General features: G+C 50.2%; 1 non-coding gene across 1 annotated transcript; it reads right to left on the bottom strand.

Moving 5' to 3' along the window:
- Positions 1-9,267: 9,267 nt before the first annotated feature.
- Positions 9,268-9,340, bottom strand: Trnak-cuu (transfer RNA lysine (anticodon CUU)). The gene has a single exon. It is a non-coding gene; the product is annotated as a tRNA-Lys (tRNA).

Raw genomic sequence — 9,340 nt, 5'->3', positions numbered from 1 at the left:
GCCTCGGTGAATACGTGCCGGGTGCAAGTCACACAGTACTCGTTTCGGTTGGTTGGTCCCATACAGAAACTCTCCATGCTGCCTAATGTTTTCCTAACGTCACACTCGTCACGTACTTCACTTTTATTTCATAATAATTTCTGAGAGGTAAAGGAATTGCATGACAACATGCAGAGCTAGTGGCGTCAAAATTAACACACATACTTGATGTGACTCAAAAGCCGAACGAGTTACTTTCCGACGTTGTTTTAGATGTGCAAGTGTCAGTCAAAACTCGCGGTGACGGCACTCTGCCGACCATTTCGCTAGTTAACACCGGTCTTGTTGTGTGTGTTTCAAGCTCAAGAGCATCTCCAAGCAAAAAATGGTCGACAGTGACATTCAGACGGTTTCGTAATGCTCAATTGCTACATTAAAACGGTATGTTTCTTTTTCAGAACTGGAAAAACACGAGCGTGACAGCATTCGAACCTGTAATCTTCGGATCGGAAATCCGATGCCTGATACATTAGGCCACACGGTCACTGACGACCAACTAAAACTAGTATACGACTCATCTCGAAACGCTCACACCCCTGAGGAATTGTGTTTTCGTTCTACAGAGCCGCTGATCCTGGCTCTTTCACACCCATTCGTTACATTCAACCTTTTACGAGACCGACCAAATATAGACTGGGAAACAAGACCACATACTTTGTGCATTCGGAATCGAAGGCAGGGCGTCCCTCGCCTCATTTGCTACGATGGCCATTTGCTACTTCTGCAGAAGAGGAAGCGGTGACGACGACGACGACGACGACGACGACGACAGGCTCTGAGATATGTGAGAAATACATCTATAAAATGTAATTCAGACTGCCTCGTCCCACCTTATGCTGTACCGCTTTGGCAAATGCTTTATCTGCGCCATTCGCCTTAATCACATCTGAGAGTAAATCTTAATAAAACGCCTGTCGCTAATTGTTCGTCATCACACATACTGTTTGCTATACGGCCACGACGCGCAACTGATTTCCAAAATACGTCTTCCTCAAGTGAGGATGGATCTTACGACCCCTGGATTACTAGACCAGTGCTCTACCACCTTTTTTTTTTTTCCACCGAGACTCGAAGTCGGGACCTTTGCCTTTCGCGGGCAAGTGCTCTACCAACTTTTTTTTTTTTTTTTTTTTTACTTTGGCATACATTCTTTCAAGTGGAGAAGATAACTGTATTGTAGACGATATACATTACTTACGCATCCCACAGAGTGCCTCAACCCTTCCGCCTGTCAGGGAATAACCAATAATAAAAACACGCCTAGGGTCACTGGGAAGTGTCAGCAGACATTTTTTCTCCAACAAACGTTGTTCCCCTACATATAAGGGAGACGAAGATATAAAGGAAATAAGAATGATGGAAATCTGAAAGTGAGCAAAGAAAATAACAAAATTCGGGTATATATGATGAAATGAGCATTTGGAGTCATTGGCTGGGAGGCCACTTACGGGGCAGGTCCGACCGCCTTGGTGCAGGTCTTATTACATTCGACGCCACATTGGGTGACTAGCGCGCCGGATGGGGATGAAATGATGATGAAGACTTCACAACACCTAATCCCCGAGCGGAAAAAATCCCCAACCCAGTCGGAAATCGAATCCGGGCCCCTAGGACGACAATCCGTCACGCAGAGCACTTTTTTTTTCCTTTCATCCCATCGTGCTGAACACTTTTTTTTTTATCATACAGAAGGTTTTATTGAAGAATGATGCAAAAGTTAATTTTTTTCAGAAATTAATTTTAACGTTCATCATACTAAACACAAAATCTTTGCTATCAAATCACAGGAAAAAGAGAGACACCTGCAGTTATCACACTTAATGAAAACAAACCAAATAAGACAAAAACGATTTTGTTTCAGTTTTTCAAATATTTCTCACAAAGCAGAGAATGCATAAAAAAAACAAGGCAGCCATGCGCAAAAAGTTGCCAATAAAGTGAACTAAAAAGGGCCATCTTGCTCGCCGCGGTCACATTGCTAGGCGGGCGGCCAGGAACGGGCGGTCGTCATTACATTGGACATCACCAGCCACCAATCGTTGGAGCGCCCGGGGCCGCTGCACACAGTCAGAGACTGTTTCTGTTACCATAGGGGAATCGTGGAAAGATCACATCTACAAGTTAATGTCTTCTCACACCCGGCACACCCCAGCTGGGTGGTGGGTCCATGAATGACGAACCCAAATAGTTCGCAAAAATGTTCCGGTAATCCTGTCTGTTCGTTAAGACCAGAAACTCGTCGATCATATAGTATCATAAATCGAGGACGCCTTTGTCTCCATCGCGGTATATGTAGTGTATCGCCATTCCTCGTACCCAATTAACCGCATTCATCCGGGCCATAGGGAAATAGACAGCGTCGGGATGAAAGAGTTCTTGGGGTAAAATCGAAACGTAGGGGCGGCGGAGCAGGAAAGCCAGGATCTGGCGGATCAGTTTCCAGCACTCACGCGCGGGGCCACAGTTCAGTCTATGTTCGTCCGTGTCTAACGTCGTGCAACGGGGGCACACAGGGTCGTCAATTAGGTGAATGGCATGCAGCCGTTGTCGGGTTGGAAGTTTCTCGTTAACGACCACATACCACGTCGACCGCACGAAAGTAGACAGGAACGGCGCGTGGATGGCTCGCCATACCCGTGGCCAGTCGACCGTAGGGTGGCGCCGTACAATGTCGTTATCCGGAGTCCAGTGCTGGAGAGCACTATAATAAGTCTTCGCTGTCGGATTCCGTGTCTTCGATATAACCCGCAACACATAGCTATGCTCTACGAAAAACGTTCTAATATGTGACAGCGAGGGCGATAAATGTCCAACTGGTACCGGTGGGTACAGCGTACGTGGGGCCACTTCTTCAATCAGTAGGCCGGGGAGACTGGCTGTTGGTGAAAGCCAGAGTCGCCTCATGGAACGGAGATACAGTGCCAGCGCTCTGTGCTTGACGTGAGTGAGTCCAACACCGCCTTTGTCGAAGGGTAAAGCAAGCGTAACAAAACGGATCTTGAAAACTGCACCATCGTTCACCACGTATCCAAACACTGCCTGTATCCTGGAAGCCATCGTGTCCGTTATCGGCAGTACATGGGCGTAATGGTTAAGGTGAGAAGCCATGTACACATTGACGTATTGGGCGCGTTGCAAAATGTTCAATGATCTGAATTTATTGAGACGAGCCTCTAAACGGAGTCGTCGTAAGACCATACGATACGTAAAGGCCGCCGTGCGTTGTATTTGTCGATGGAGTGATATCCCTAAACACTTGAGCATCGGGACCTCTGTCAGAGGTACGGTCAGACCTGCAGGCATTCCTCGTCCTACCTCCATGTAGCGTGATTTCCGAAGGTTGAGCACACTGCCTGCCACCGCCCCATACTGGTGGAGCCAGGAAAACGCCGTGTATAATTCGTCACCAGACCGTGCTAAGAACATCACAACGTCGGCGTATGCACCACATCGAAAGGTTACGGAACGGAGGGTAAGTCCTTCTAAGCGTCGCCGTAGTCCGTGAAGAGCTGGTTCGAGGGCAACGGCGAAGAGCATGGCAGAAAGAGGACAACCCTGCCGGACGGACCTGTTGACACGGACGCGGGCGGACCGACAGCCGTTGATCATAATCCTCGTGACAGCCCCATGGATCAATCGAAGCACAACAGACGTCGTCAGACGCGGGACACCGATGTGTTCCATAACAGCACGCAGGAAACCATGGTTAACGCGGTCGAAAGCATGGTCGAAGTCCAGCGCAACAAGAGCGCCTTGGAGGCGGCAAGTTTGCATGAGCGTCACCACGTCTCTATAGGTGCTTAAAGTCGTAAACACATTAGTGTCGCCCCCGAGGCAGGTTTGATCAGTGTGAATGGCCGCCATTACCGTAGGTTTGAGCCTCTCACGGAGCATGCGTGTCAACAGCTTATAGTCAGTGTTTAGCATTGTCAACGGGCGAAAATCAAGAGGGCGACGGCCTCCGCCGGGTTTGGGCACAGGGATCAAGAGACCCTCAGTAAAGTTAGATGGTACCTGAAAATCGGCGTCCAGGAGTTCACTGTACATCCTGACCCACATTGGGCCCATGAGATCAAAGAACCGCTTGTAAAATTCAAGAGGGAGGCCGTCAGTGCCAGGCGTTTTGTTGGGAGAGCCACGCAACAGAGCCTCTCGCAGTTCTTCCAAAATCACCGCCGACAAGAGCGTAGCATCATCTTGTAGGTTCCGAGAGACTGGTAGGTCAGATAGGACTTCCCTGACCCCTACATTCATCTACATGTCTACATCTACATCTACATGACTACTCTGCAATTCACATTTAAGTGCTTGGCAGAGGGTTCATCGAACCACAATCATACTATCTCTCTACTATTCCACTCCCGAACAGCGAGCGGGAAAAACGAACACCTAAACCTTTCTGTTCGAGCTCTGATTTCTCTTATTTTATTTTGATGATCATTCCTACCTATGTAGGTTGGGCTCAACAAAATATTTTCGCATTCGGAAGAGAAAGTTGGTGACTGAAATTTCGTAAAAAGGTCTCGCCGCGACGAAAAACGTCTATGCTGTAATGACTTCCATCCCAACTCGTGTATCATATCTGCCACACTCTCTCCCCTATAACGCGATAATACAAAACGAGCTGCCCTTCTTTGCACCCTCTCGATGTCCTCCGTCAATCCCACCTGGTAAGGATCCCACACCGCGCAGCAATATTCTAACAGAGGACGAACGAGTGTAGTGTAAGCTGTCTCTTTAGTGGACTTGTTGCATCTTCTAAGTGTCCTGCCAATGAAACGCAACCTTTGGCTCGCCTTCCCGACAATATTATCTATGTGGTCCTTCCAACTGAAGTTGTTTGTAATTTTAACACCCAGGTACTTAGTTGAATTGACAGCCTTGAGAATTGCACTATTTATCGAGTAATCGAATTCCAACGGATTTGTTTTGGAACTCATGTGGATCATCTCACACTTTTCGTTATTTAGCGTCAACTGCCACCTGACACACCATACAGCAATCTTTTCTAAATCGCTTTGCAGCTGATACTGGTCTTCGGATGACCTTACTAGACGGTAAATTACAGCATCATCTGCGAAAAACCTAAGAGAACTGCTCAGATTGTCACCCAGGTCATTTATATAGATCAGGAACAGTAGAGGTCCCAGGACGCTTCCCTGGGGAACACCTGATATCACTTCAGTTTTACTCGATGATTTGCCGTCTATTACTACGAACTGCGACCTTCCTGACAGGAAATCACGAATCCAGTCGCACAACTGAGACGATACCCCATAGCTCCGCAGCTTGATTAGAAGTCGCTTGTGAGGAACGGTGTCAAAAGCTTTCCGGAAATCTAGAAATACGGAATCAACTTGAGATCCCCTGTCGATAGCGGCCATTACTTCGTGCGAATAAAGAGCTAGCTGCGTTGCACAAGAGCGATGTTTTCTGAAGCCATGCTGATTACGTGTCAATAGATAGTTCCCTTCGAGGTGATTCATAATGTTTGAATACAGTATATGCTCCAAAACCCTACTGCAAACCGACGTCAATGATATAGGTCTGTAGTTAAATGGATTACTCCTACTACCCTTCTTGAACACTGGTGCGACCTGCGCAATTTTCCAATCTGTAGGTACAGATCTATCGGTGAGCGAGCGGTTGTATATGAGTGCTAAGTAGGGAGCTATAGTATCAGCGTAATCTGAAAGGAACCTAATCGGTATACAATCTGGACCTGAAGACTTGCCCGTATCAAGCGATTTGAGTTGCTTCGCAACCCCTAAGGTATCTACTTCTAAGAAACTCATGCTAGCAGATGTTCGTGTTTCAAATTCTGGAATATTCCATTCGTCTTCCCTGGTGAAGGAATTTCGGAAAACTGCGTTCAATAACTCCGCTTTAGCGGCGCAGTCGTCGATAACAGTACCATCGGCACTGCGCAGCGAAGGTATTGACTGCGTCTTGCCACTTGTGTACTTTACATACGACCAGAATTTCTTCGGATTTTCTACCAAATTTCGAGACAATGTTTCGTTGTGGAACCTATTAAAGGCATCTCGCATCGAAGTACGTGCCAAATTTCGCGCGTCTGTAAATTTTAGCCCATCTTCAGGATTTCGCGTTCTTCTGAACTTCGCATGCTTTTTCCGTTGCCTCTGCAACAACGTTCGGGACTCCCTCTCGTAAAGAAGTTTATATGACTGTGTGAACGCTCGGACGATATCCATTTGTGCGTCAACGCGTCGCCCATCCTCCGTCTCAACCTCGGTAATGAGCTGCCTCTTGCGTCTTCGGCGTTCTTGAATGATATGGTGGAGGGAAGGTCGTTCACCACGAACGTCATCAGTCGTCCTCGCTCGCACCCGCACACCCGCAAGACGTACGGCGTTGATACGAAGCAATTGTGCCTTGACGCGTTGTACTGCTGATTGTCGCTCTGGCGACGGCGGTTGTACAGCCAGTTCGCGGAGCGCAGTATAGTAAAAACCAGTAGTCGCAGTATACCAGCGCGCTCGGTCGCGTCCATAGCTGACTAATGTTCGGCACAGTGCGGGTTTTGCACACCGTAACCACCATTGAAGTACAGAACGGTAGGCGGGTAAACGCCGGTGGCAATTGCTCCATGTGGACTCGACTGCGCGTCTGCAATTTATCTCATCAAGAAGGGCCACATTGAGGCGCCACGGACCCCTACTTCGGCGGACGCGCTGGCGGGGAAGGGTGAGAGTACACACATATGCGAGGTGATCCGTGAACGCTGCCGGCCACATCTCAGCGTCGACAACGGCCGATCGTAGGCCGCGGGTGACGTAGACTCGATCCAAACGGCTCGCGGAGTGACCAGTAAAGTAGGTGTGTGCTCGACGGTCGCCGTGTTGGATGATCCAGGTGTCCAACAAGGCCAAGTCCTGTACAAGTGCCTGGAGTGCCGGGCAAGTGGTATAGTGTGGCTCCTGGTCGGATGGGCGGAGCACACAATTAAAATCGCCGCCTACTACCAAGTGGTCGGTATTGCCCTGGAAGAGCGGGGCTATATCTTCGGCAAAAAAGGTGCGCCGTTCTCTCCTTTTGCCGGTGCCTGAAGGAGCATATAAGTTCACCAGACGTACTGTACCAATCGTGAGTGCGACCCCCCGGGCCGACGGTAAATAGGAGACATCAGTGGCCATTATCCCTTCCCGCAGTAGAATCGCCGTACCTCCGCCGCCCACATCTGCAGGCATAGTGTAGGCGTCATATCCGTAGTCATCGAGACAGAGTCCTGATCGGACTTCTTGAAGGAAAACAACGTCCAGATCCGCAGCGCGTAACGTATCCTTCAGCATACGGGTCTTGACATCAGATGTAATGCCATTGACGTTGATCGTGGCGAGGCGGTATGCCTGGTCCATCAAGTCTCGGGAGGTGACCATGGTATGACAGGAGGGCAGTAGTCGTGACGTGGAGCGCCGGTCTTGCGAAGTGCTAGGCAGCAACGAGAGGTGCTCATGCCGCCCTAGGCGTCTGTCGCCGGCCGCGCAGACGCTGCCATCGGCATCGGTGCATCGTCTTGATCCTGAAACGCATCCTGCAACTCCATCTCCTGCGCCCAGTCGCCCAGGGACGTTGACACCACTGGATCTCGAGAGGCAGACGGAGGCAAGGGTGCATCCCCGGTGTCGGAGCTGCGGTGATCTCCCGCATCCCCATGTGGTCCAGACCCAGCGGTAGTGGGAGAAGACGTCGAACCGTGTGAGACGGTACGGTCGCCCTTGTCGGCCCGGTGGAGCGGTTGAGGCACCTCGTCATCCAGCGGTGTCGCCTCGGGCTGTTCTACGTCGTCGGTTGTCTTGCGCCGCTTCTTATGACGCTTGGGTGATTTCTGCTTACGCTGCCGCGCCTCTGTTTCCGACATAGGGCAAGGGGAGGACGCTGCATCCTGTGCTTCAACTTCCATCGCACCGTCGGCGAGCCGTTGTGACGGTGCGCCGGGGTCCGACGAAAGGACATCAGTAGCATCAGCACTGAAAGACGCTTGGGGCTGCGTGGAAGCTACTGCAGGGTCCTCCAAAGCTCGCACCAATACAGTGTGGTCGTCATATACAGCTGGCGTCTCCCGTCTCGCCGCCGCAACATACGTAATCGGCAGAGAGGTCGGTGTCGACGGACGAATCTGGTCGGTCCAGGGTGTCTGCACGAGACGGCGTTGCAGGCATTCGGTACGCATGTGTCCCGTCTGGCCACAACCGGAGCAGGTTCTCGGCTGACCGTCGTAAATAATTATTGCCCTGCAACCAGCGATCGTGAGATACGAAGGAATATGGCGATGCAGGTCAATACGGACTTGTCGCACCCCGTTAAGGACAGGGTAGGTGTCGAAGGTCTTCCATTTTTCGGCCGTGTGGCCGAGAACTGTTCCATAGGGTCGAAGAGCAAGGGTGACCAAATCCGCTGGAACTTCAAAAGGGAGCTCAAACACGCGCACATTTTGGATTCCCAATCCAGCACGTTCAAGCGTCACCACACCCACGTTTCCGTCTGAGTGGCAGAACCGATAACCTGCCGTCGAGCGTCTGAGAAGTTTGTCACATGCTTCGTCGTCAGTGAACTTAAGATATACGACGCTGGAGACAATAGATAAGTGGATACCGATCAGCTCGTTAGGATCAACATGTACCACATCGCGTAAAAAACGCTCTACTTCGTGGGCCTTGGGTCGAGAGTACGTAGTGTCGAACTGCAGCTTGATCGTGGCTTTCCGATACGAAAGAGCCATCGTGTGTCAGGAACGTGACGGCAATACGTAACACTAGCGGGCCGGCGCGGTAAACAACAACACACCCGGAAACGCGACACGGAGCGGCCGGGACGTACCGCACCGCTCCACAGCCAAAGGCCGACTGTCCACTGAGCTAAAGAGGCGCGGCCTAGCGGTACCCTTGCGTACTTCGGCCTTACGGTCGTCTGCATCATCAGACTTCAGCTGACAACACTTCATGTTACCGGCTAATATTTGCAGCTATGGCGACCCATTACTGCTTGGCTACACATCTGACATGTAACCGATGAGCTCTCCAAACAACAACACTTGCATTTCAGAACATGTCTTTCATACATGTCTACAATATCACGTTTCTCCATCAAATACAGTTTCCTTGCGACTGACAGAGACGTAGGCAAAGTTTACAGTTGCTATTTCCACTACATCACGTTAATCAGAAAAACGGTAAATTACATCTGCAGCGGAACAAAATTCCGTTTCGCCCAGCGTGGGACTCGAACCCACGAACCTGGGATTAAGAGTCTCACGCTCTTCCGACTGAGCTAGCCGGCT

This window comes from Schistocerca gregaria, chromosome 10 (assembly GCF_023897955.1).
Source record: "Schistocerca gregaria isolate iqSchGreg1 chromosome 10, iqSchGreg1.2, whole genome shotgun sequence".
NCBI classification, from domain to species: domain Eukaryota; kingdom Metazoa; phylum Arthropoda; class Insecta; order Orthoptera; family Acrididae; genus Schistocerca; species Schistocerca gregaria.
Note: the sequence above shows the minus strand (reverse complement) of the source record. Positions and strands in the feature narration are given on the sequence as shown.